At 39.1% G+C, this 25,051-nt stretch overlaps 1 protein-coding gene and 1 pseudogene across 2 annotated transcripts in view; one reads left to right on the top strand and one right to left on the bottom strand.

The window, feature by feature from the left end:
• LOC102810898 (1-phosphatidylinositol 4,5-bisphosphate phosphodiesterase beta-1-like) overlaps positions 1-25,051 on the bottom strand; it is a 1,100,672-nt gene that overhangs the window by 433,075 nt on the left and 642,546 nt on the right. The gene's annotated exons all lie outside the window — the stretch shown is intronic.
• On the top strand, positions 3,859-6,829 carry LOC102820047 (annotated as a pseudogene).

Genomic DNA, 25,051 nt, shown 5'->3' on the forward strand with positions numbered 1-25,051 from the left:
ACAACAACAACAACAAAATCCATATATTTCTTATCATCCTGACTTCATTCATTCACTCACTTACTCTTTCACTCAAAGCATCTTAATGGGGCACATGTGAACAACACATAACGGCTACATTGTAGATAAACAACACAACTTCCGACCCCCCCAAAAAAACAAGCTGTAATAAATAAGAAAATTTCAGTGAGTAATAAATTCTGTAAAGGATCAATAATGCAGTAGCAAATCAAAAGGTTGGAGGTTTGAATCCACCCAGAGGCACTTCAGAACAAAGAACTAAAGACCTACTCCAAATGGTCAACCTTGGAAAATCTTAAGGAGCACATCTTCTATTCTGGCACATGGGATCTCCGTGAGTCGGAACTGACTAGATGTGAACTGGTTTTAAGGTGACCTTGTGTGATAGAGGTGAAGGCATAACTTCAGATTGGACAATCAGGAAAGAGCCAGTATTAACAAGAACCAGAAGACAGAAGAAGGAGCCAAACACAAGCTTTTGGAGAAAGAATGATCCTTGAGATATATTAATAATGCTCTGAACATTGGTTTGCTCAAGGAACAGACAGAAGGACATAGCAAGAGACGGGGCAGGAATCTGTGATAAGGTGAAAAGGAGAAAGATCTGGCCCAAGTAATGTGGGGTCTCATAGGCATGGAATTTGGATTCTTAATGAAACAGTGAAAAGCTCATAGGTGCAATGTAGGGAGTGACATGATTTGATTTATCGTTTTTGAAGATCACTTTGGGCAAAAGTGGAGGCAGGTATTCCAGTTAGAATACTATTTCCTAAGTCAATTTCATGGTGGTTTGCCTAATGAAGCATCAATGGAAGTAGAGAGAAATTGATGCATCATGGCTGTACTTTGAACATGGAGCAATAGGCCTTGCTGATGGGTTGTGGGAAAGGTGTAGGGATGCCCCAACATGGAAAGGAATTAAAGGTGACTCCCAGGTTTTGGTTTTAACAACCTGGAAAATGGTGTTTCAATGACTGTTCTTGAGGTAAATGAGGCATCATCATCTCTAGTCTAGTCTATCTTGACAAGTTCCTGTTGGTCTCTACCATTGAGCATATTCTTCAACAACTCATTTGAGAAAATATCGTTTAGCAAAACTGACCCAAAAGAGGAGAAGTGTTTAATGGCTCAAAAAGAAGGAAAACCTTGAAATGCTTTTTAAGCTTTAATACGTGTATAATCAATCCAATGAGATGGACTGACAGAGTGGCATCAACAATGGGCTCAAGCATAAAAATTATGGGGAACAGACTAAAGAAACTACATTTATAGATTGGAATACTATGCAATCTTTAAAGTGGCATTGATACTACAGGAGAATACTTCTTGCCAAAGGCAATGCCGGCTTTCAAAATGGGAACTATTCTGATGCTATTGACTGTAGTCTATATACATGTTTGTGTGTGTTTACAGATACAAAATATATTCACAAGATGCAACATATTTATTAGTTGTGAGGATGTAGATAATTGTATTTTTAAGGTATTTTGAAATATTTTTCAATACTATATGTAATGTATATGTATTAAATACATAGTGGTTTTACAGGGTTATATAAAATTAAATATTATATCTGATATAACTCCTTTCTTATATAAGATTTCAAAAAAGCACATGTATAGAGCACAAAGTTTATCAGTGGTTACCAGGGACAGGCGGGAGGGGTAAAGGAGAGTTAATGTTGATGGAAGTATTGTACTGACGGTGTAGAATTGCACAGCTAATTATTATATTTGATGTTTGTAAGTGGCACACCTCTAAAAATTAGAATGGGCAAAAGTTGTATGATTCATACATTTACAGCGTAACTGTCCAGATTGCTGATGTACAGCCAAAAACCTCATGGGATCTAGTTTCTTAGTTTGGAGGTTTTAGGTCCTGGTTTCATGGGACATGCTAGTTAATTGGTCTAACAACAGGTCTGATGCAGCCTCCTACTTCATTACATAGCGCTTATGGTCCTAAACGCTTGCAAGAGGTCATCCAAGGCACAATCATGCTCTCTATTTGCTTGGGATAACAGCTGAAGGAGTATCGTGAATAGAAACAGTGTGTGGAATGTGTCTGTCTCCTTTTGATGAGACTGAAAAAAAAAAGGATAATGCCTGGCTACCACTGCTGAACATTTTAATCAAATACTCTATAGTAGAATCCTGATTTAAAAAGTGGAAATGCAGAACAGAATTTCAAATTCTCATGGACTCCAGACTCCCTGGAGAAATGAAGGTGGGAGGAACCACTGAATTACTGATAATCTTTAAACCTTAAACAACAAATATTCCCCAAAGTCTTTTTAAAAATGAAGTAAGAGTTTAGCTTCACTCGTAAAATATGCCTGTCTTGGGCGTTATGCTCTTTTAAGAACCATCTATATGGGGTAAGGAGTCCTGGTGTGGCACTGTGGGCTAATGCATCAGACTGCAAAGTCATTTGAACTGCAAGGTCAGTGGTTCAAGCTCACCAGCTGCTCCTTGGTAACCCTATACAGGGTCGCTATGGGTCAGAATCGACCTGATGACACTTAACCACAACATATGAGGGAAAGTGGCAACAGCAAATTGAAGGATTTCAATGGATCCTTGGGGAACGGTAAATTTATGTTAATGGAGGAGAAACAATTCAGAAAGGGAAGGTGAGAATGATTACACAACTCCCTAAACACAGTCAGTGGAAACTGTTGAATTGGTCTATGTTTTGCTGTTTCTATCCTCAGCAGAATAAATAAACTTAAAAATAAATATTACAAGTCTATTTTAAGCTAATCTAGAAGAATTGATGCATTGCATTATGGTGTTGGAGGACAATACTAAAAATAGGAAGGCCCCCAACAAGATGGATTGGCACAGTGGCAGCAGCAATGGGCTCAAATGGAGCAGTGATCATGAGGCTGGTGCGGGACCAGTCAGTGTTTTGTTCTTTTGTGCATAGGGTCGCTATGAGTTGGTCCTGATTCAATGGCACCTAACAACAAATTCAAACTTAAATTTGACCCTTGTTTCCCAAATTTGTTGAAATATCAAAGAATGTCTTCTTAGTAAATTTACAAGATAAAAAAATAAATATCCCCAACTACATTGAAAAAAATACATGTAGGATCCAAGAAATTCTGTACCCACAAAGCTAATATCTAAACCTGTATGTTCCACAACTCCAGAGGCCACCATTCAGAACATATTGCAAAATATTTTAGTATAGTCCATAAAACAAATAAAAAAACAACAACATTGTACTCTTACAAAAATTTGTGAGTTGTTCAAAATGAGGGCCAGGTGCTAAAAGACAGCTCCTGAGATTTAATTTAGAATGGCTGGTTTCTACTTGTTCTGCCTCACATATAATCCTCACCCTAACAATGATAAAGAGCCCAGGTATGCTTAGTGGATTAGAAGCTGGGCTGTTAACTGCAAAGTAAGTAGTTAAAATCTACCAGGCACTCCATAGAAGAAATGAAGAAGCTTTCTGCTCCCAAAAGATTTACAAAGTTGCTATAAGTTGGAACCATCTCGGTGGCATACAACCACCACCAATGGTAGGGAGCTAACTAATAATTTCCTTGTGTTACAAACTATTGTTTAATGAATCAAGAAATTCTAACTAGAAACTTTATATGACAAGTGCTGAAACCACAATTTTATAGGAAATAATGAGGGGCTTCTTATTCTGTTCCTGTGCCGCCTACTGCTCTTCCTGCTGCACTAATACCCGGACTTGCTGCCTGTGAAGCTCCTATCACTGGCTCCATGTTCTAACAGGCATTTGGAGTTCTTATTAAACAACATGGCAGACATTGGCCACAAAGAACAGCCTGAATGTGATCAAGATTTGTATGATGAAGAAACAAAAATTAAAACATGTCAGCTGACTTCACATGATGCAAAAGTCTTAGACTCTTACAGCCCTTCAGGAAAGACTTGATGGTCTGGGAGAAACACCAACAGGATACATCAAAAGCTTGCCTAGAGTAGTTAAAAGATGAGACCATGCTCTTAAAAATCTGCAAGTTGAATATGCTCACACAGAAGCCAAATTTTATGAGGAAGTTTATGATCTTGAAAGAAAATGGGCTTTTCTTGGTTAACCTCTATTTGATAAGCAATTTGAGATCACCAATGCAATTTATGAACCCACAGAAGAATGTGAATGGAAAACAAACAGATGTTGTTGTTGTTAGGTGCCATCGAGTAGGTAGGAACCAACGCATAGCAACCCTATGCACAATAGAACAAAGCACTACCTGGTCCTGGGCCAATCTCACAATTGTTACCACCCTTGAGTCCACTGATGCTGCCACTTGGCCAATCCATTGTGCTGGGGGTCTTCCTCTTTATCTCTGATCCCCACCTCACCAAACATGATGTCCCTGTTCAGTGACTGGTCCTCTCCTGACAATATGTTCAAAGTATGAGAGTCAAAGTTTGGACATCCTGGCCTCCAAGGAGCACCCTGGCTGCACTTCTTCCAACACAGATCTGTTGGTTCTTTTGGCAGCCCATGACACTTTCAATATTCTCCTCCATCACTCAAATGCATCAATTCTTCTACAGTCTTCCTTATTTACTGTACAGCTTTTGTATGCATATAGTTATTGAAAATACCATGGCTTAGGCGTACCTTAGTCCTCAAGCTGACATCTTTGCTTTTCAACATTTCATAAAGGTCTTGTGCAGCAGATTTGCCTAATGCAATTTGTTGTTTGATTTCTTGGATGCTGTTTCCATGAGTGTTGATGGTTGATCCAAGAAAAATGAAGTCTTTGACAACTTCAATTTTTTCTCTATAGATAAGAATGTTGTTTTTTGGTCCAGTAGTGAGGATTTTTGTTTTCTTTAGATTGAGATGCAATCCATTCTAAAGGCTATGGTCTATCAGTAAATATTTTAAGTCCTTTTCACTTTCAGTAAGCAAGGTTGTATTATCTGCATATCTCAGGTTGTTAATGAGTCTTTCTCCAATCTTGATGCCACTATTCATCTGTCAGTTTGTCGTACTGTAGTGGCTTGTTAGTTGTTATGATTTTGGAAGCTATGCCACAGGTATTTTAAACACCGGCAGGGTCATCCATGATGAACATGTTTCAGATGAGCTTCCAGACTAAGAGTAGGAAGGAGAGATGAACTTTTCTGAATATTTAGTCACTGAAAACCTTACGAATAGCAGAGAAACACTGTCAGATATAGTACTGGAAAGTAAGCCCCTCAGGTTGGAGGGCACTCAAAATGCGACTGGGGAAGAGCTGCCTCCTCAAAGTAGAGTTGACAACCTTGATGACGCGAATGGAGTAGAGCCCGTGGGAGTAAGACCTGGGGACCTTCATTTGCTGATGGGGCACAGCTCAAAATGAAGAGAAACAGCTGTCAATATTTGGAACATGGAATGTACAAAGTAAGAATCAAGGAAAATTGGAAGTTGTCAAAAATGAAATGGCACACATAAACAAGGATATCCTAGGCATTACTGAGCTGAAATGGACTGGTGTTGCTCATTTTGAATCTGACAACCACATGGTTTACTATGCCAGGAATGACAAATTGAAGAGAAATGGCGTCTGGTTCATTGTTTAAAAAAAACCATATCCATATCAGTCATGAAGTACAATGCTGTCTGTGATAGAATAGCAACCATGCACCTATAGGGCAGACCAGTTAATAGCACTATTATTCAAATTTACACACCAACCACTAAAGCCAATGAGGCTGAAATAGAAGAATTCTACTAACTTCTTCAGTCTGAAACGGATCAAACATGCAATAAATATATATTGAAAATCACTGATGATTGGAATGCAAAGGTTGGAAACAAAGAGTTCAGTAGTTGGAAAATATGGCCATGGAGATAGAAATGATGCTGGAGATTGCATGATAGAACTCTGCAAAACCAATGATTTTTTTCATTTCAAATACCTTTTTATAAACAGCATAAGAGATAACTATACAGTTGGACCTCACCAGTGAGAATACACATAAATCAAACTGACTATATCTGTGGAAAGAGATGGTAGAAAAGCACTATATCAGTCAAAACAAGGCCAGGGGCAGACCATCAATTGCTCATAGGCAAATTCAGCCTGAAGGTGAAGAAAATGAAAAACAAGTTCATGGGACCCAAAATACGACCTTCAATAAATCCCACCTGAATTTAGAGATCATCTGAAGAACAGATTTGAAAACAGTCGAGGAGAATGAAATTTAGGAGAAGTTGAAAGAAAAGGCAAAGATTGAAGATGAGAAGAAAGACGAAGAAAAAGAAGATCTCAAAGGAATTCTTGAATTTTCGTTGACTGTTCTAAGAATGTTGACTTGCTCAGTGATATTAGTTCAGGAACATGAGAACCTATTCTGAGGCACTTGAAAGATGTTAAAGTTCTCAGATACTGGCCAGCCTGAGTTTTGTCTTAGAGTTTCACTTTGAACCCAATGAGTAGTTCACAAATGAAATGCTGACAAAGACATATAGGATGGGGTTTTGAACCAGATGATTCAGAGACTTTTTCTTTTAATGAACCAGAAGTTACGGATTATACAGGGTACCAGACAGATTGGGGAAAAGGAAAGAATGTCACATTGAAAACCATTAAAAAGAAGCAAAAACACAAGGGACATGGGACAATTCAGACGCTGATGAAAACAAAAACAGTTTCCAGTGACTTTTCTTGAACCTTTTTGCCCCTCTTGAAGTTCTTGAGAGTTGAGATTTTTATGATAATGCTGATGCAAACTTTGAAATAGGTTACTTTTTATGTGAGCCAAAATCTGTTTTATATCTTACTAGAGAAGCTATTTAAAATGATGATGATGGTTGTTGTTGTTAAGTGCCGTCGAGTCGGTTCCGACCCATAGCGACCCTGTACAGGGTTTCCGAGGGTGTGGTAGTGATGAAGAAAAAGGGTAAGAAAAGGATGAGGTACTGTGTATCACATAATTCTCTGTTTAAGACATGGAGAAACAGATTAAGTGACTCATGTATTCCATATTATAATCATTCTGATATATGGGATGGAATAAAACTGTTTTTGGAAAAAATGATTTTAGGATTCAAAAGCCATAAAATGTATCTAATAGGGGTTCAATAAATAAATTGTAAAGTCAAAACTCAAAACTCAAAAAACAAAAAAAAGAGAGAATGAGGGGTTGGTGAGAAAGAGAAATCATGTATTCTTTTTAAATCTGTATGTTCATTATTAAAACTGACATGTCTAAAGCATTCTGGTTTCAGAGTGCTTTTTACTTCCATCAAATGCTTTTTTTTTAGGTAAGGTTAACATAAAATAATACTAACTATTTTAAAGTGAAGAATTTATGGCATTTCTATCTAGTTCCAAAACATTTTCTTCACCCCCAAATAAAACTGCATATTATTAAAAAAAAAGGATCCCTGGTTGCTTAGTGGGTCCTACATAGGAATTCACCAGGTGCTCTGTGGGAGAAAGATGAGCTGTCTGCTCCAATAATATTTACAGCTTTAAACACCCTATACAGGGCTGCTATGAGTCGGGACCAACTCAGGAGCACAGACAATCAGCATCCATTAAGAAGCTGAAATCATTCACCTTTAACTGTGGAACACAAATGATTTAAAAAATGGGAGCAGCTAATTTTACATTTGGTGTCCTGGTGTGGCCCTGTGGGTTAATGTGCTGGATTGCAAGGTCAGTTTGAACCTCAAGGTCAGCAGTTCAAGCTCAAAGTTGTTCCTTGGAAACCCTATAGAGGATCACTATGAATCAGAACTGATTGACTGGCACTTAACAACAACACGTTTAAATGGTGAAATTACTGGATGCTCAAGTTGAATTAAACATTTACAGAAATGGTTCTCAAACATCACAAAGCATAAATCACCTGCAGGGCTTGTTAAAGAACATATTCCTGGGCTCTGCCCCTGAGGTTCTGATTCAGTAGGGTTGGGGTGCTGCCAGAGAATTTACATTTCTAGTTAAGTTCCCAGATGCTGCCACTGCTGGTGGTGGTAGCTGTCTCAGGATCATACTTTGAGAACCACTGATTTATGAATTCAGACACAGCAGAATTGACTAGTAAGAGTTCATTGTGATGGAGAGAGCCGGGGGCCCATTTGAAGCCAGCTGGTGATGCTAAAACCCACCAGCTGTAATTACTCACAAGGTTGTTTAAATTGCTTCTCTGCGCTCTGTTTCAGAGAAAGTGCAAATGTTAACTTAGTTTTGGATCAGAGCCACTTTGAAAACCTTAAACATTGCACTTAGCCAAGGATTTAGAGAATGCTCACAAAATACAGGCACTTGTTACCTGAGATATATTTTTAGTGACAGATTCCATTTATAGTGACTTAGATCCACTGAACAAAAAACAAAACAAACTCCACTAAATTGTATGGTGGTGATGGTGGTTATGTGCCGTGGAGTTGGTTCCTCATAGTGACCCGGTATAGGATTTCCCAGACTGAAGGTCTGGTAGCTCTGGTATCGTAGTGGTTACAAGTCAGGCTACTAATCTCAAGGCCAGTAGTTCAAAACTGTGAACTGTTTCACAGAAGAAAGATGAAGCTTTCTGCCCCATAAAGATTTACAGCCTCAGAAACCCTATGAAAGGCCAATGTTGAGTCGGCACACAATCATTTTCAATCAAATCATCACAATCGCTTTCACTTGCTACACATGTAGATTTTAAATCTTGCACTAAACTATAGCCAACATAAATACCTTTGCACCTGTTCCAACTCACTAAAAACTTTAAAACACAATTAGAGACAGATCTTGTTTATAATCTGGAGATTATAATCTGGAGCTCTTCAAAAAGTGTGCTGAGGAAAAAAAGATTCTAAATAGTGAAACTGTGGCAGAGGAGCTTCAACAAGATCCTGTATTTAGAACTGAGCTATCCACTAGGCATGAATTTAGAAAAATTCTACTGTTTGGGGAAGAACCATAAAGTTTTAAAGTAAGATATCAGCTTTTAACTACGCTATCAGTTTCTCCTTTATAAGAAACATAAATTGCAGATTAAAAAAAAAAAGAAAGGCCTACTTATTTGACATAACTGTAATTAAAGTAGTTTAACTTACATCACAGAGTTTTTCTAAATCGTCAAGAACAATAGATCAAGAAGGAACAATTAGTTAAACTTAGAATGCTTATCTAAAAGCTCACTCTGCATGCTCTTTCAGTAACAGAAGTTTTTCTGTTAATATTCTTTAACCTGAATGTACTATGTATTCCTCTATAAGAATTCCAAAGAATTTGATTGGGTTTCAACTAGAATCCATTACCTTTGGTTAATCATCATGTATTACACATTTTGTAGATAAAATGCACTTGGACAGGAATAGATAAGTCTATTTATATTAATTCACCATTGGCATTCAATGTTTAATTCAATTTTCAGAAGTGATGCTATCCCTGGCATTTCAGTAAGTCCATATTAATTAATATTTCTACATCTCTTCAAATACCATTTTGTATTTTATTATCCTGCTTTAAATTAATGCAGTTAAAGGTCTATTATAAGTGCCTCTATTCTGGGAATTCCAAGAGCCTTGCAGCCATCAACCTTGCCTTTGTTTTATTAGAAAGAAATACTTGGCATGAAATATTCCCCTTTATAAAGAATTGTCATTATTGTTCCTGTGTGCCTTAGTGTCAGTTCTGACTCATAGAAACCCTGTATAAGATTTTCAAGACTATAAATCTCTCCGGGAGCAGAAAACCTCATCTTTTCCCCATTGAGTGGCAGGTGGATTCAAACCACTGACCTTGATGTTAACCACCCAACATGTATGTAACCCACTACACCACCATCGCTCCTCATTAAAAATATCCTTACAATATTAAGGTATGCTTTGTTTCATATATTTAGCTGTCAAGATGGCTATATCATAGAATTTAAATCATAATCTGACTTGAGGTGAGGAATGATAGTCCCAGGTAAAATGTGCTAAGTGACTTTATATGTACATCTCATGTTCTTAAACGCAGAACTAATATATGAGAATGACTAAAAAAGCATTGCTACAAAATCACAGAAGTTTATTAGACAAAAATGTGAAACCATTGTTCTCAATGTATCCATCTAGATCTATACTCATCTGTCAGTTGTATACTGGTTGCTCATATACTGCTGTGATGCTGGAAACACCACCAATATTTTAACACTAAGAGGGACCCCTCTGGTGTTGTTAATGGGGCACAACATAAGAACAAACACCTATAATCATCCATCAATAATAGGAACATCTGTTAATAATCAGACTGTACTAAATATGATTCTAAGACAATGGGAAGTGGTTAAAAATGAAATGGAATGCATACAGATTGATATCCTAAGCATGGTTTTTGTGTGCCACTGAGTTGGTTCCCTGCATAAGATTTCCAAGAGCAACTGTCAGATTTGAACTACCAACCTTGTGGTTACTGGACCAGCGCTTAGCCTACAGTACCACGTTGGACAAGTATTGGCCATTTTGTATCCTACAATCCTATGATTTACTATGCCAGGAATGACAAGCTTGAGGAGTGGCATCATATTCATCATCCAAAAGAACATTTAAAGATGTATCTTAAAGTACAATACTGTCTGTGATCATATAATACCCATATATCTACAAGGAAAAACAAATAATACAAATGTATGCACCAATCACTAAAACCAGTAATGATGAAATTGGAGATACTACCAACTTCTTCAATCTGAGATTGATCAAACATGCAATCAAAGTGCATTGATTATTATTGACGATTAGAAAGTGAAAGTTGGAAACAAAGAGGAAGGAACTGTAGTTGGAAAATATGGTCTTGGTGATAGAAATGATGCTTGAAATAGCACAACAGAATTTTGTAAGACCAACAAATTCTTGATTACAAAGACCTTCTTTCAACAACATAAAAGGTAACTATACACCTGGACCTTACCAGATGAAATACACAGGAATCAAATTGGCTATATCTGTGAGAAGACATGAGGGAGAAGCTCTATATCATTAGTCAAAACAAGGCCAGGGGCTGAATGTGGAACAGACTATCAATTGCTCATATGCAAGTTCAGGCTGAAGTTGAAAAAAAATCAAAACAAGTCCAGTACAGCAAAAATATAACCTTTTACATATCCCACCCAAATGTATAGACCATCACAAGAACAGATTTGATGCAATAGACAGCAATGAACAAAGGCCAGGAGAGTTGTGGGATGACATCAAGAACATCATACTGGAAGAAATCAAAAGGTCTTTAAGAAGATAAGAAAGAAAAGAAAAACCAAAATGGATGTCTCTGTGTTTTCCAAAGTAGAGATGCTAAAACAAATGGGAAAAATGAGAAGGTAAAAATAGCTTGAGAAGACAAAGTAAAAGATTATAATGAAATGTTAGAAAACCAAAAGGAAGAACGCTGTCAACATTTGTCAAGATGAAAGAACTGAAGAAAAAAAATCTAGCCTCAGGTTGAAATACCGAAGGACTCTATGGGCAAAATATTGAACGATGCAGAAAGCATCATAAAAAGATGGAAGGAATCCACAGAGTCACACACACACACACACACACACACACACACACACACACACACACACACCATTTGAAGAGGTACCACATCCACATGATCAAAGAAGAAGGATTGAAGGAAGAAGTCCAAGCTGCACTGAAGGAAGGAAGTGGTGAAATTCAAGGCTCTGAGAATTGACTAATTACAAATTTAAATCTTTCAACAAATGACTGCAGAGCTGGAGGCACTAACCGGTCTATACCAAGAAATCAGGCCAACTTACTGGAAGAGATACATATTTGTACCCGTTACAAGGATAAGTGACCCAACGAAATGGGAAAATCATTTAACAGTATCATTAACATTACATACAAGTACGATTTTGCTCAAGATCATTCAAAAACTGTTTCAGCAGCACATCAATAGGGAGCAGCCAGAAATAGAAGCCAGATTCAGAAGAGGATGTGGAACTATGCATATAATTGCTGCTATCAGATCGATCTTGTCTGAAAGCAGAGAAAGGCTATAGGGTGGATGGGATGAGGTATTCCAATGGAATTCTTGTAGGACAGCCCTTGCTACCCTCGAAAAATGAGCAAGTATTTTGTCAAATTCAGAAAAAATTCTCAGCACAACTTTCCTTTTTCTCTCCAATGCAGTTTTCCATTTTCTGAAAACTTCTTCATAACAAGCCCTGTGACCATGCTCTGTCCTTTTAGAAAATCTGTCAAGATTACCCCTTGAGAACCCTAAAAGATAGTCATCATAGCCTCTAAGCTGACCTCTCTGTCTTGAATTCATCTTTGAAGGCTTCCCAACCTTCCTAAAAATCAATGATCCATCTGAAAACAGTTGTTTATTTGGGGCATTCATAAGGTTTTTGGTGACTAAATGTTCAGAAGTAGTTCGTCACTCCTTCCTAATCTGTCTTCATCTGGAATCTCATCTGAAACCTGTCCACCATGGGTGACCCTGCTGGTATTTAAAATACTGGTGGCACAGCTTTCAGAATCACAGCAACTCACAAGCCACCACAGTACAGCTGACAGATACTGGGTTATATGAAGAAAATCGTGGAATCAGGATTGAAGGAAGACTCATTAACAACCTGGGATATGCAGATGATACAACCTTGATTGCTGAAAGTGAAGACGACTTAAAATATTTACTGATGAAGATCAAAGACCACAGCCTTCGTTATGGATTACATCTTAATGTAAAGGAAACAAAAATCCTCACCACTGGACCAATAAGCAACATTCTTATCAACAGAGAAAAGATTGGAGTTGTCAAGGACTTCATTCTTCTTGGATCAACTATTAACAGTCAAGGAAGCAACAGTCAAGAAATTAAACGATGTATTGCATTAGGCAAATCTGCTGCACAAGACCTTTTTAAAGTGTTGAATAACAGAGATGTCAGCTTGAGAACTAAGGTGTGCCTGATCCAAGCCATGGTATTTTCAATAGCTTCATATGCATGTGAAAGTTGGACAGTAAATAAGGAAGACATAGAAGAATTGATGCTTTTGAGTTATGGTGTTGGAGGAAAATATTGAAAGTGTCATGGGCTTCCCATAGAACCAACAGATCTGTGTTGGAAGAAGTGCAGCCAGAGTGCTCCTTGGAGGCCAAGATGGCCAAACTTCGTATCTCATACTTTGGACATATTATTAGGCAGGACCAGTTGCTGGAGAAGGATATCATGTTTGGTAAGGTGGATGGTCAGAGAAAAAGAGGAAGACCCCCAATAAGATGGATTGGCCAAGTGGCAGCATCAATGGGCTCCAGCGTGGCAACAATAGTGAGGTTGGCCCAGGATCGGGCAGTGTTTCGTTCTGCTGTGCATAGGGTCGCTATGAGTTGGCACCAACTCGATGGCACCTAACAACAAAACAACATTTGGGGTAGTGTTCCCATAAACTTGCTGCAAAGCTTCAATGATTTGGGAAGATGTCCACTTGAGTTTAGTTTAAAAATGTGATATTAGCTCTGATCTCAAAATTGCTTTTTCCCCCCATACAAAAAGTATCCTTTTTTTAAAGGCACCAAATAAGTTCTGGTGTGGCACTGAGGTATAAGCACTGGACTGCTAACCACAAGGTCAATGATTCAAGTCCAACAACTCCTCTGAAACCCTATCCAGGGTCACTATGTGTCAGAACTGACTCGATAGCACTTAACAAAAACCATAACTAGGAGCCTAAGAAACAGCCCTGGTAGCATTTGGTTACATGTTGGGCTGCTAACCATAAGGTCAGCAGTTTGAATCCACCAGCCATTCCAAGGTGGAAGATGAGGCTTTCTACACACATAAAGAATTACAACCTCAGAAATCCTATACAGGGTCACGGTGAGTTAGAATCCAGTCCACACCATAGCACCTCCAACATCACCAAGGAGACTAACACAAGTGTATTACTTAGAAAAACTTGTCTGCAGCCGCCCATTCATTACAGAAACATGGTTAAACCTGTTTTTATTTGGAATAAACCGGTACATGCAAGAGTATCAATAGTCCTTGGCTTTCTCTCATTGTACTAGGAGATTAAATGCTGATGGCAGTAGAGGTTGTAGTATTAGGGTCATTGGGGGAGACGGATGGGAAAAAGAATCAGAATTACAAAAATAAACAGCTATGATGATTCCAGAGCAAGCTTGTCTCAAATCAATGAGAGATCATTAGCATTATCATAGTTAAATGAACTTTATATTGTAAACTTGGCTCTCCATCAATATCTAAAAGCTTTCCAACAAATATTAATCCTTCCACTTTAGTCAAGTGCAAAGAAAACTTGCTCAGAGACATTCTAATTTGAAGATGAACATTCTAGTTAGAATTGTGAGCCCTGGCTTTGGCAAGCAGTAGCCATGTAAGTGTGGGGAATTAATTAATGTGACCCCTCTCATCTGAACAGTGGGTTGGAACAAATTTACTTAAAGGTTTAGCTCTTAGCATAGCAGTTGTTGTTGTTAAGTGTCCTCGAGTCGGTTCCGACTCACAGCGACCCTGTATAGGGTTTCGAGGAACATCTGGTGGGTTGGAACTTCTGACTGTGTGATTCGCAGTCCAGTGCTAATCCTATAGCACCACACCAGGAATCCTGTTGTTGTCACTGTTGTTAAGTGTCTCGAGTTGATTCCTACCCATAGTAACCCTGTGTAGGGTTTCCGAGGAGCAGCTGGTGAGCTTGAACCGCAGACCTTGCAGTTCAAATGGCTTTGCAGTCTGGCGCATTAACCCACAGTGCCACAGCAGGGCTCCTGGAGTCCTGTTAGTACATAGGAAATGTTTGATGAATGTTAGTTTTTAATATAACTGTTATTGTACTTAAAAATAAAAACTAGTATTTAAAAATCTGATTACATATATTTTCACATTAATTATCATTGTTATAGGAAGTTAGTACTTTTAGTTTCATTAACAATTTTATCTTTCTCCTTCAACTGTACACAGGTATATTAAATACAGTTTTAAAAATCTGTGTTGTTTATTTTGCACCTAGGAGACCTGGTATGGTAGTGGTTATGAGTCGGGCAGCTACGGCTAAGGTCAGCAGTTCAAAACTACCAGTGGTTCCACGGGAGAAAGATGAGGCTTTCTACTCCCATAAAGATTTACAGCCTCAGAAACCCTATTCAGGGTCGTTATGAGTCAGAACTGACTCCATGGCACATCATCAACATCATCATTAGCTACATATTAGGAGTCTTGGTGTGGTGTTGCAGAATAAGCACTTGGACCATAAGAATGGGTTGAACTGCAAGGTCGATGGTTCAAACCCACAAGCAGTTTCTCAGAAATTCTATGTAGGGTCGCTATGAGTTGGAACCAAATTGATGGCAATTAACAACAGCAACAAGAAGTTAAACACTAGAGTCCTGGTGTGGCACTGTAGGACAAGCACGGGGTAGCTCACCTCAAGGTCAGCAGTTCACACCATCCAACTGCTCCTCAGAAACCCTATACAGGGTTGCTATGAGTTGGGATTGACTCGACAGCACTGAACAATAAGCCATATATTATACAGCCCTGGTGGCACAATAATTAAGTGCTTGAACTCGAAATGAAACATCAGTGGTTCAAATACACCAGCATCTCTTCAGGAAAAAGATGTGGAAGTCTTCTCCCCCAGTATTTAGTCTTAAAAATCCTATGTTGTTGTTAAGTGGCTTCAAGTTGGTACCGACTTATAGTGACTGTGTATAGGGTTTCCGATGAGCGGCTAGTGAGCTTGAACCACCGACCTTGCAGTTAAAACCAATCTTGAAGTCCAGAGCATTAACCCACAGCACCATACTGGGATGCTTATGAGTCACTGTAAGTTAGAATTGACTCGAGGACAACACTTTCATTGGTTGGTATGTAGTGGTTACGAGTCAGGCTGCTAACTTCAAGGTCAGCCATTCTAAACTATCAGCCATTCTGCAGGAGAAAGATGAGGCTTTCTGCTCCCATAAAGATTTATAGCCTCTGAAACCCTGTACAGAATCGCTATGAGTCGGAACCGACTCCACGGCACACCACCATGGAGTATTACGTCGTCAGTCCATAATTTTGAATGAAAGTTCGCCGGCCCATCCTATAAAAGAAACTAGGTGCTTGAATATGGGAAATAAAATTTCAGACACATTTTAAAAACAACTCAAAGATTAAGATCATAATTCATTCCTTTGGGAAATGCGTTTATGAATACCTATTTGGGTGAGGAACTCCGTTACAAAGAATGACTCAGATATGGGCTTAATGTCTAATGGATCCAAGATACATTTGATTAAATATTTTATTTCTAAAGGAGGCAATTCATCTGCGATACCACTTATAAAGTGCACTTAAAAGAACTGATGTCATCTAAAAGGTGTTATTTTATTACTGGTTTGTGCTTCCTCAAGGCATACGAAGGGGCTCTTGAGAATCATTGTACAAAAAGGACACTTTAGTGAGGTGAGAATCAACAGTGCAATCTGAACTTTACTCCCAGAAAGCTCAAGTCAGTTAGTAAGCACCCAACTCCTACTCTGGGTCTGTGGACCAGCATCCTATCGGATCTATTCAATCATTATGTGTATTTCACTAAGAGTTATCTGCATGCACTTGACAGTTTGAGATGCATGAATAAAAGGCAATACTCAAAGCATAGCACATTACCCAAGAATACCAGGGACCAAAAATTTAAAAACACAGATTCTTATTTCCCATCCCAGATGATCAAATCAGAATTTTCAGGAGGAAAGAAAATTGTTCTCAGATTTATTTCCAGCCAAATTTAGAAAACAGTGAATGGAGAATGAGGTTCCGAAAGAATCCAGGAAACTGTAAACCTCATTTTCCTCATCATAACAGAATTTTCCCAAAAGGGTTGTCATGAGACCAAATAAAGTCCACCTAACTTCCTGGTATAGAGACTGACTTGATAAATTTTTAGCTATTAAGGTTAATTTTATGAATTAACTAGTAAGATTAATTATCAAGTCCTCTACCACAATGCCAAAGGAGACTTGGTAGCATAGTGGTTACGAATTGGGCTGCTAACCTCAAGGTCAGCAGTTCGAAACTACCAGCAGTTCTGCAGGAGAAAGATGAGGCATTCTGCTTGAAAAAAAATTTATAGCCTTAGAAACCCTGTGCAGGGTCACTATGAGTCGGAACTGACTCCACGATACTTAACACAACAACAACCACAATGCCTCCAAAATAAATCCCCCAAATAACAAGAGCAAACAAATTTTATATGGAAACTATGTCAGATAATACTAAAGACCTCAAGAAAATTATTCAATTGCCATAAGAGTAAAATTGAACTGAATAAAAGAATACAAATTAGGGAGAGGGGAGAGACCACAGATGGAGAAAGTAGGGGCAAAGATGGGAGAAACCTACCTAACACTGCTCGGCAGAACAATATCTGGGTTTAGAACCAGGTAGAGTCAGGATCAAATATAGTCATTCTCAAACTTGGCATCCTATTGAAATCTTCAGGGAGATTTAAAAAAACAATGTCTGTTCATAGCAGCCAAAAGGGAAAAACAATCCAAGTGTCCATCAGGAGATAAATAGTCAAAATGTAGTATATTGTGGAATGTTATTCAGTCATAATGAAACCGAAGGAGCTCTGGTAGCATAGCGGTTACGAATCGGGCTGCGAACCTCAAGGTCAGCAGTTCAAAACTACCAGCTGTTCCATGGGAGAAAGATGAGGCATTCTGCTCCCGTAAAGATTTACAGCCTCGGACACCCTGTACAGGATTGCTATGGGTTGGAACCAACTCCACGGCACTTAACCACCACACCACCAATGAACCTGAAGCTCAGATAGATACTATGTCATAGATGACTCTGAAAAACATTAAGCTGAAGAAAGTATGTCAGACACAAAATGAACAATATTATTTTATGATCCCACTGACATGGCATATCTAGCAAACACAAATGTAAAGTTGATTAGTACTTCTCAGGGGTTGGAGGGCAGAGACAAGAGAGTTTTTATTGATTAGGGCAGCTGAGTTTCTGTTGTGGGTGATAAAAACATTTCAGAAATAGATCATGATGAAGTTGTACAACATTGTGAATATGGTTAATTCCACAAAGCACACACTTTAAAAAAGATTAACATGAGAAATTGTATGCTGTATATATTTCATCACAATTTAAATATATGTATATGTGACGCATAAGTCCCTCCCTTATAAACTCTGATTTACTTGGCAAGAGTGCAGTCTGAGCTTTGGGATTTTTAAACTTTCTTCAAGTGGTTTGGATTTGAATCTTGGTTTAGGACCGCTCCTGTGATGTTAACTAAGATAAAATATGTTGAGCACATAGCACAGAATCTTGACGCTACGGAATTGCTACGGAATTATAGTTAGTGGAACATTTTGGGTAGCCAGAAAAATGCAGATAAATGAACTTGGTTCTCAGGCACTCAGGAAACTTTTGAAGACTAGTGCACACTACTCACCCTGCCTGAAAAGGGTGTATAGCCAAAGGCAAAGACAGGCACAAAAAATACATAAAAAAGTTGCTGCTCTGATGCAAATTCCAATGTAGCCTCTGTGGTGTCTAGTTAACTATTGCAAGTGCTCAGAAGATAATGCCTAATTGGGTGCCCTGTGTATGTGCCAAATTGGCATTCTCCACACATCTGCCCATCTGGAATGATGCTGGAGATCAAATGATAGAATTTTGAAAGACCAATGACTTCTTCATTGCAAATAGCTTTTTTAAATAACATAAAAGGTGAGTGTACACAGGAGTCTCACCAGGTGGAATACACAGAAATCAAACTGATGACAACTGTGGGAAGAAATGGTGGAAGAGCTCAGTATCATCAGCCACAACAAGGCCAAAGACAGACTGTAGAACAGATATATCAACTATTCAAATGCAAGTTCAACATCAAGATGAAGGCAATTAAAACAAGTCCATGATAGCCAAAATATGACCTTGAAAATACCCCCAACTAAATTTGAGACCACTTCAAGAACAGATTTGATGATTCCAACACTAATGACTGAAGACCAGAAAAGTTGTTGGATGACATCAAGAACTGCATACAGCAAGAACGCAAAAGGTCATTAAGAAGACAAGAAGAAGGAAAAGACCAAAATGGATGTCAGAAGAGACTCTGAAACTTGGACTGACACTGTTGACTTTGAAGTGAGGGACCAGTGAACCAAGGAAAGCAGATGGTCTCTAGAAGCTGGAAAGGCGAGGACAAGGATTCTCCCTGGAGTCCTCAGAAAGGCCTACACTGTGCCAGCCTTCTGATTTCGGTCCCATGAGGTATGTGTCAGACTCCCTCCCCGCAAAACTGTAAGATAAGAAAGTTGTATTGTTTCCCGTCACCATGTTGTTGTTGTGTGCCGTGGAGTCGGTTCTGACTCATAGCGACTCTGCACAGGGTTTCTGAGGCTGTTTATCTTTACAGGAGCAGAACGCCTCATCTTTCTCCCGTGGAGCAGCTGTGACCTTGAGGTTCACAGCCCGATTTGTAACCACTGCGCTACCAGAGTGTTGTTTAAATCCCCCTTGCATGGGGCTTTTTATATAAGAAATCAGATTCAAACTGCCACATGGCCTTCTATGAGGGTCCCTAAGAAAAGTATCTTACAGAAGATGTTGTACATGATCTGATGATTTAATTTCAAAAAGTTGCACTGGTGTGGCTCTGTGGGTTAATGCACTGGACTGCAAGATCTGTTTGAACTACAAGGTTGGTGGTTTAAGCTCCCAGCCACTCCTTGGAAATGCTATAGAGGGTTGCTATGAGTCAGAACCAACTTGAGGGCACTTAACAACAAAAGCAAGTTAATAACAGGAAGAGTCCTGGTATGGTGTTGTAGAAAAGCACTTGACTAGAAGTTGAGTTCAAACCACAAGCTGCTCATTGGAAACCCTATACAGGGTCACTATGAGTTGGAACCAATTCGAAGGCACTGAACAACAACAACGTTAATATCTGGAGTCCTGGTGTGGCACTATAGGATACAACCTGTACTGCTAACCAGCTGCTCCTTAGAAACCCAGTCCAGGGTCCAGGGTTGCTATGGGTCAGAACCAACTCAATGGCACTAACAACCTAAGTCATGGTATTTTCAATAGCCTCATATGCATGTTTAAGTTGGACAGTGAATAAGGAATACATTTGAGATATGGATTGGAGAAGAATATTAAAGGGACCATAGACTGCCAGAAGAACAAACAAATCTGTGTTGGAAGTACAGTCAGAATGATCTTTAGAAGTAAGGAAGGCCACACTTTGTTTTCAGGAGATAACATACTTCAGACATGTTATCAGGAGAGACCAGTACCTGGAGAATGCACCTAAGAAGCCAATATGACCAGAATTCATCTCTCATACTTCAGCAGACATATTATCAGGAGGAAACAGTCCTTGAAGAAAGACACTATGCATGGTAAAGTGCAGGGTCAGAAAAAGGAGGAAGACCCCCAGCGAGATGGATTGGTACAGTTGCAGCAACAATGGGCTCAAGTGCAGCAGAAATTGTGAGGCTGGAGCAGGACCAGTGGTGCTTCATAGGGTTGCTATGTATGGGTCAGAACCGACTCAATGGCACCTAACCCCGGCACAGGTCTTCTAGTATAAACCCTGTTCAGGATGGAGTAGACGCTCTATCATCCCCCTTTCTTGAGTTCTTGTTGCTGCTATTAAGTGCCGTAATTAATGAAGACTCATAGCAACCCTGTATAAGGTTTCTGAGGAGCACTGTTGGATTTGAAACACCGGCCTTACACTTAGCAGTCCTGTGCTTATCCTACAGCATCACAGTGGTTTTTATATTTGATAGTTCTGATAGTAGTTTTACACAATAGCAAGGAAAGCAAATCTGGTTTTGCTCTTAAAAATTTGGCACAATTTTATCAACTAAATACTTGCGGTAGGTAAAAATACTTTTATCTACTTACAGGTATTTTTAGGAGCCTGAAAATTAAATGAAAATGGTGTCTATTATATAATTTACAACAAAGGCTCCTAAACTAAAATATAATTTAAAAATTTTATGTTGTTGTTGTTATCTGAAGTCAAGTCAGTTCTGATTCATAGTATAGGTTTCTAAGAGCGTCCGGTGGGTTTGAACTGCTAGTCTTGCCATTAGCAGTCCAGTGCTTATCTTTCAGTGTCACACCAGGACTCAAATATTCCATAATACATTTACATGAGAGGTCCAACTTTTGTACTTTTGAGTTAGTACACGAGTTCTCAAGGAGCTCTGGTAGCATAGTGGTTAAGAGTCAGGCTGCTAGCCTTCAGGTCTGCAGGTTGAAGCTATCAACTGTTCTGCAGGAGAAAGATGAGACTTCTGCTCCTGTTAAGATTTACAGCTTTGGAAACCCTACGCAGGATTGTTATGAGTTAGAACAGACTCCAAGGCACATAGCCTTCACCACCACCTAGTCAGTTCTGAGTCTGGGAGTTGAATTGTATCCACCCAAGCAAAAAGGAATAAAGGGAGGCCTGTACTGCAGTTACAGTCTATGGTAAACATTTATGGGAATCTTAAATTATCCTTACTTAAATTTACATCAAAATTAATTTTGCAGAAAATTTACAAATGAGACTTTTTGCATTTGCAAATTTAGTATTTCAAGTGTTTCCCCATTTTAAGTGACCACAAAGGTCTATGGCATGTTGTATCTCCTCATCATGAACAGCAGACTTTTCAAGGTCAAAGTATGGGAATGAGGTAATTAGCAAATTTGGCCCTGCCAGGACTTCAGACATATTGTCAGGAGGGACCAGTCGCTGGAGAAGGATATCAGGTTTGGTAAGGTGGAGGGTCAGAGAAAAAGAGGAAGACCAAGTGGCAGCAAAAATGGGCTCAAGCATGGCAACAATAGTGAAGTTGGCCCAGGATCGGGCAGTGTTTCATTCTGCTGTGCATAAGGTCACTATGAGTTGGTACTGACTCAATGACATCTAACAACAACAAAACAACTGGCCCAGTATCTGCTTTTAGATGCAAATTTGTTTTTGTCTTTTCTTTATCATGTTGATAATAGCTCTGCTACCATCACTAAACAACTTTGTTTTTGTGTGTGTGAAAAATGGCCTTGGAAAGAAAGCACACTGCTAGAGTTGATGAAGTATTCCAGAAAAATAAAATAATGTTTCTTAGGCAGAAAAAAGATTAAGTTCCTGGGGAATTAGAGAGACTTTGAAATTTGGCAATTACTTAGATCTGTGACAGGGATAAGTCAGCCACATATTTTATGTGGTGGTGGTGGTATTAGGTTCTAGAGAGTCATAGCAACCCTCTATAGGCTTCGGACTCATAGTGACTCTGCATAGGGATTCTGAAAGAGCTCCGGTAGCATAGTAGTTACGAGTCGGGCTGCTAATAACAAGGTCAGCAGTTTGAAACTACTAGCCATTCCACAGGAGGAAGATGAGGCTTTCTGCTCCCATAAAGATTTACCGCCTCAGAAACCCCATATAGAGAGGGTCACTATGAGTCAAAACCAAATCAAAGGCACATAACCACCACCATCCGCCACAGGATTTCTGAGAGCAGCTGGTGAGTGGGAACTACCAACCTTGCAGCTATCAGTGCTATTCTTACAGAGGGCTTGTATCCACACCAGGGCTCATACTTTATGTAGGAGAAGAAATAAATGCCAATAGAGTATTTGAATACATGAAGATTTGTTAATTCTTTCAAATATAGGTGATATCAAAAGCATATCATCTCTCCAGGTCACATTTTTTTCCCAAAGTCACATAATGGAATCAATATAACAAAATATGTTTGACCCAATTTAACTGATGTGATTAATGGACGAATCTCCCATATCGCTTAAGGTCTGTTTGCATTCATTCAGTGAATGTTGATTGAATCTGTGGTACTGAGCCATGTTCTAGAATAGATTGGAATACAACGATGACTATTAAAACCACACTTTATCTTCTCAAGGAGATTTTATAATCTAGCAGGAAAGATATAAATATGAATACCACTGAAAGATATTAAGCAAATTTGTGTAGAGAAGCAAAGAACTGTCTTGGAAGAAGTATAGCCAAGTGCTATACTTCTTAGGGACAAAAATTAACGAGCTTTCAATTCATGTACTTTGTACATGTCAATAGACCATGCAGAAGGATATTGTGCTTAGAAAAGTAGAAGTTCAGCCAAAAGAGGAAGACCCTCAAAGAGATATATTGGTTCAGTGGGCACAACAATGGGCTTAATTGAAGCATAACAATTGTAAGAGTGGCACAGGACCAGACAGTATTTCCTTCTGCTATACACAGGGTCCCTGAGTTGGAAATGACTTGATGGCACCTAACAAAAACAACAAGTGCCCACTTTAAATGTAAAGGATGAATACTATTTGTACTCCTGGAACTAGCGAGGAACTGTGGTCATTCCCAATTTACCTAGGAGGAGTAAGAAAGGCTATGGGGACTCAGAGGAGAGAAACTTAATGAACTTGGAGATGTGAAGAAAAAGATAAAACATACAGATCAAGAAAGAGAAGAAAGAAAAAAAAAAACAAAGAAAGAGAAGATCTTGATAGTTATTTGAAAAGGTAATAATCTGATAGACAGGTGTTGTTGTTGTTGTTGTTAAGAGCCTTTGAGTCAGGTTCCAACCCATAGTGATGCTATATAGGGTTTCCAAGGAGCAGCTGGTGAACTTGAACCGCAGGTCTCTCAGTTCAAGTGGACTTTGCAGTCCAGTGCATTAACCAACAGCTCCACATCAGGACTCCTGATACAAGGTTTGTTGTTGTTAAGTGCCACTGAGTTAGTTCCAACCCATAGCGACCCTGTATAGGGTTTCCAAGGAGCAGCTCGTGAGCTTGAACCACTGACCTTGCAGTTCAAATGACATTGCAGTCTGATGCATTAGCCCACAGCGCCACACCAGGACTAGGAAGCCATAAATTAATGAAGTATATAGTAGAAACTGGAAGCTCTTATAGGAGTGAAAGTATAGGGCAAATGGTTAAGCACTTGACTACTCTCCAAAAAAAGTTGGCAATTCACGCTCACTCAGTAGTTCCTAAGGGCAAAAGCATAGAAATATGCTTATAAAAGGCCACAGCTTTGAACATTCTACAGAAAGGAGTTCTAGTCTATATGCACAGGGTTACCATGAGTGGAGATCAACCTAACAGCATCCAGTTAGAAGCTGCTGTGTTGGAATGAAATGTGTGTAAAGCATCATGGAGAGGGAAGAGGCTGTAGCCAATATAATATCTTCCCAACCCCATCTACTCCTGGACAATTCTGCAAGAATCTGGTCTAGAAGAATAACTCAAGACATTGAGTTGTAGAGATTTAAACTCAAGATACTGAGCTGTGGAGATTTAAAAGTTACTAAAATAGAGATTTTTGTCAATAATGTCTTTCCCTTCTATAAGATTGTAGCTCATTTGCAGCACACAGCATTTGCTCCATGGCTTGAATCAGTAGTCTTTGCTCTGGTAAGAATGAGCTACATGAAAGGACTTTATCTACGACAGCAGCCCTGGGAGACCTGCAAGCAGTTTGACCTTGAAAGGTGAGATGAAACTACAAGAGTCACATTGAGAACATAACCATAGTTCTGTTAAGAGTCTCCAGGGAAGATAGTGTAGAAGTGAACTTTTCTGAGTATGAATAGCAAAAGGTTAATGAGTTCTTGGGTTCATGGGAGACCAATGAGGGGCTTAACTGGGTAGGGGAAGCAATGCTAGGTCACGTGATGTCTACTGCTACTCAGGTCCATGAGTTTTCCACAGGAAGGTGAGAACACAGGAAGATCTGCAGCGTAAGGTCACAGGGAGGTTACCTCCCCTTGTGGAGGTAATTGAGGAAGCTTGCTGGGGTATTGAGGAACCCTTGTGGCCTAGTGGGTGAAGCATTGGGATTCTAACTGAAAGGTTGGGAGTTCAAACCCCCAGACGAGGTTATTTGTTTCCCTACAGATTTACAGCCTGGAAAACCCTGAGAAGCAGTTCTAACCTGACCTTTTGGGTCTTATGAGTCACAATGTACTCCACAGCAGTACGTTTGGTCTTTCACTGGGGTATTAGCAATATTCTATCTGTATAAGAGTAATGATTACTTGAAGATAG

Source organism: Chrysochloris asiatica, unplaced genomic scaffold (assembly GCF_000296735.1).
Source record: "Chrysochloris asiatica unplaced genomic scaffold, ChrAsi1.0 scaffold00141, whole genome shotgun sequence".
NCBI lineage: Eukaryota > Metazoa > Chordata > Mammalia > Afrosoricida > Chrysochloridae > Chrysochloris > Chrysochloris asiatica.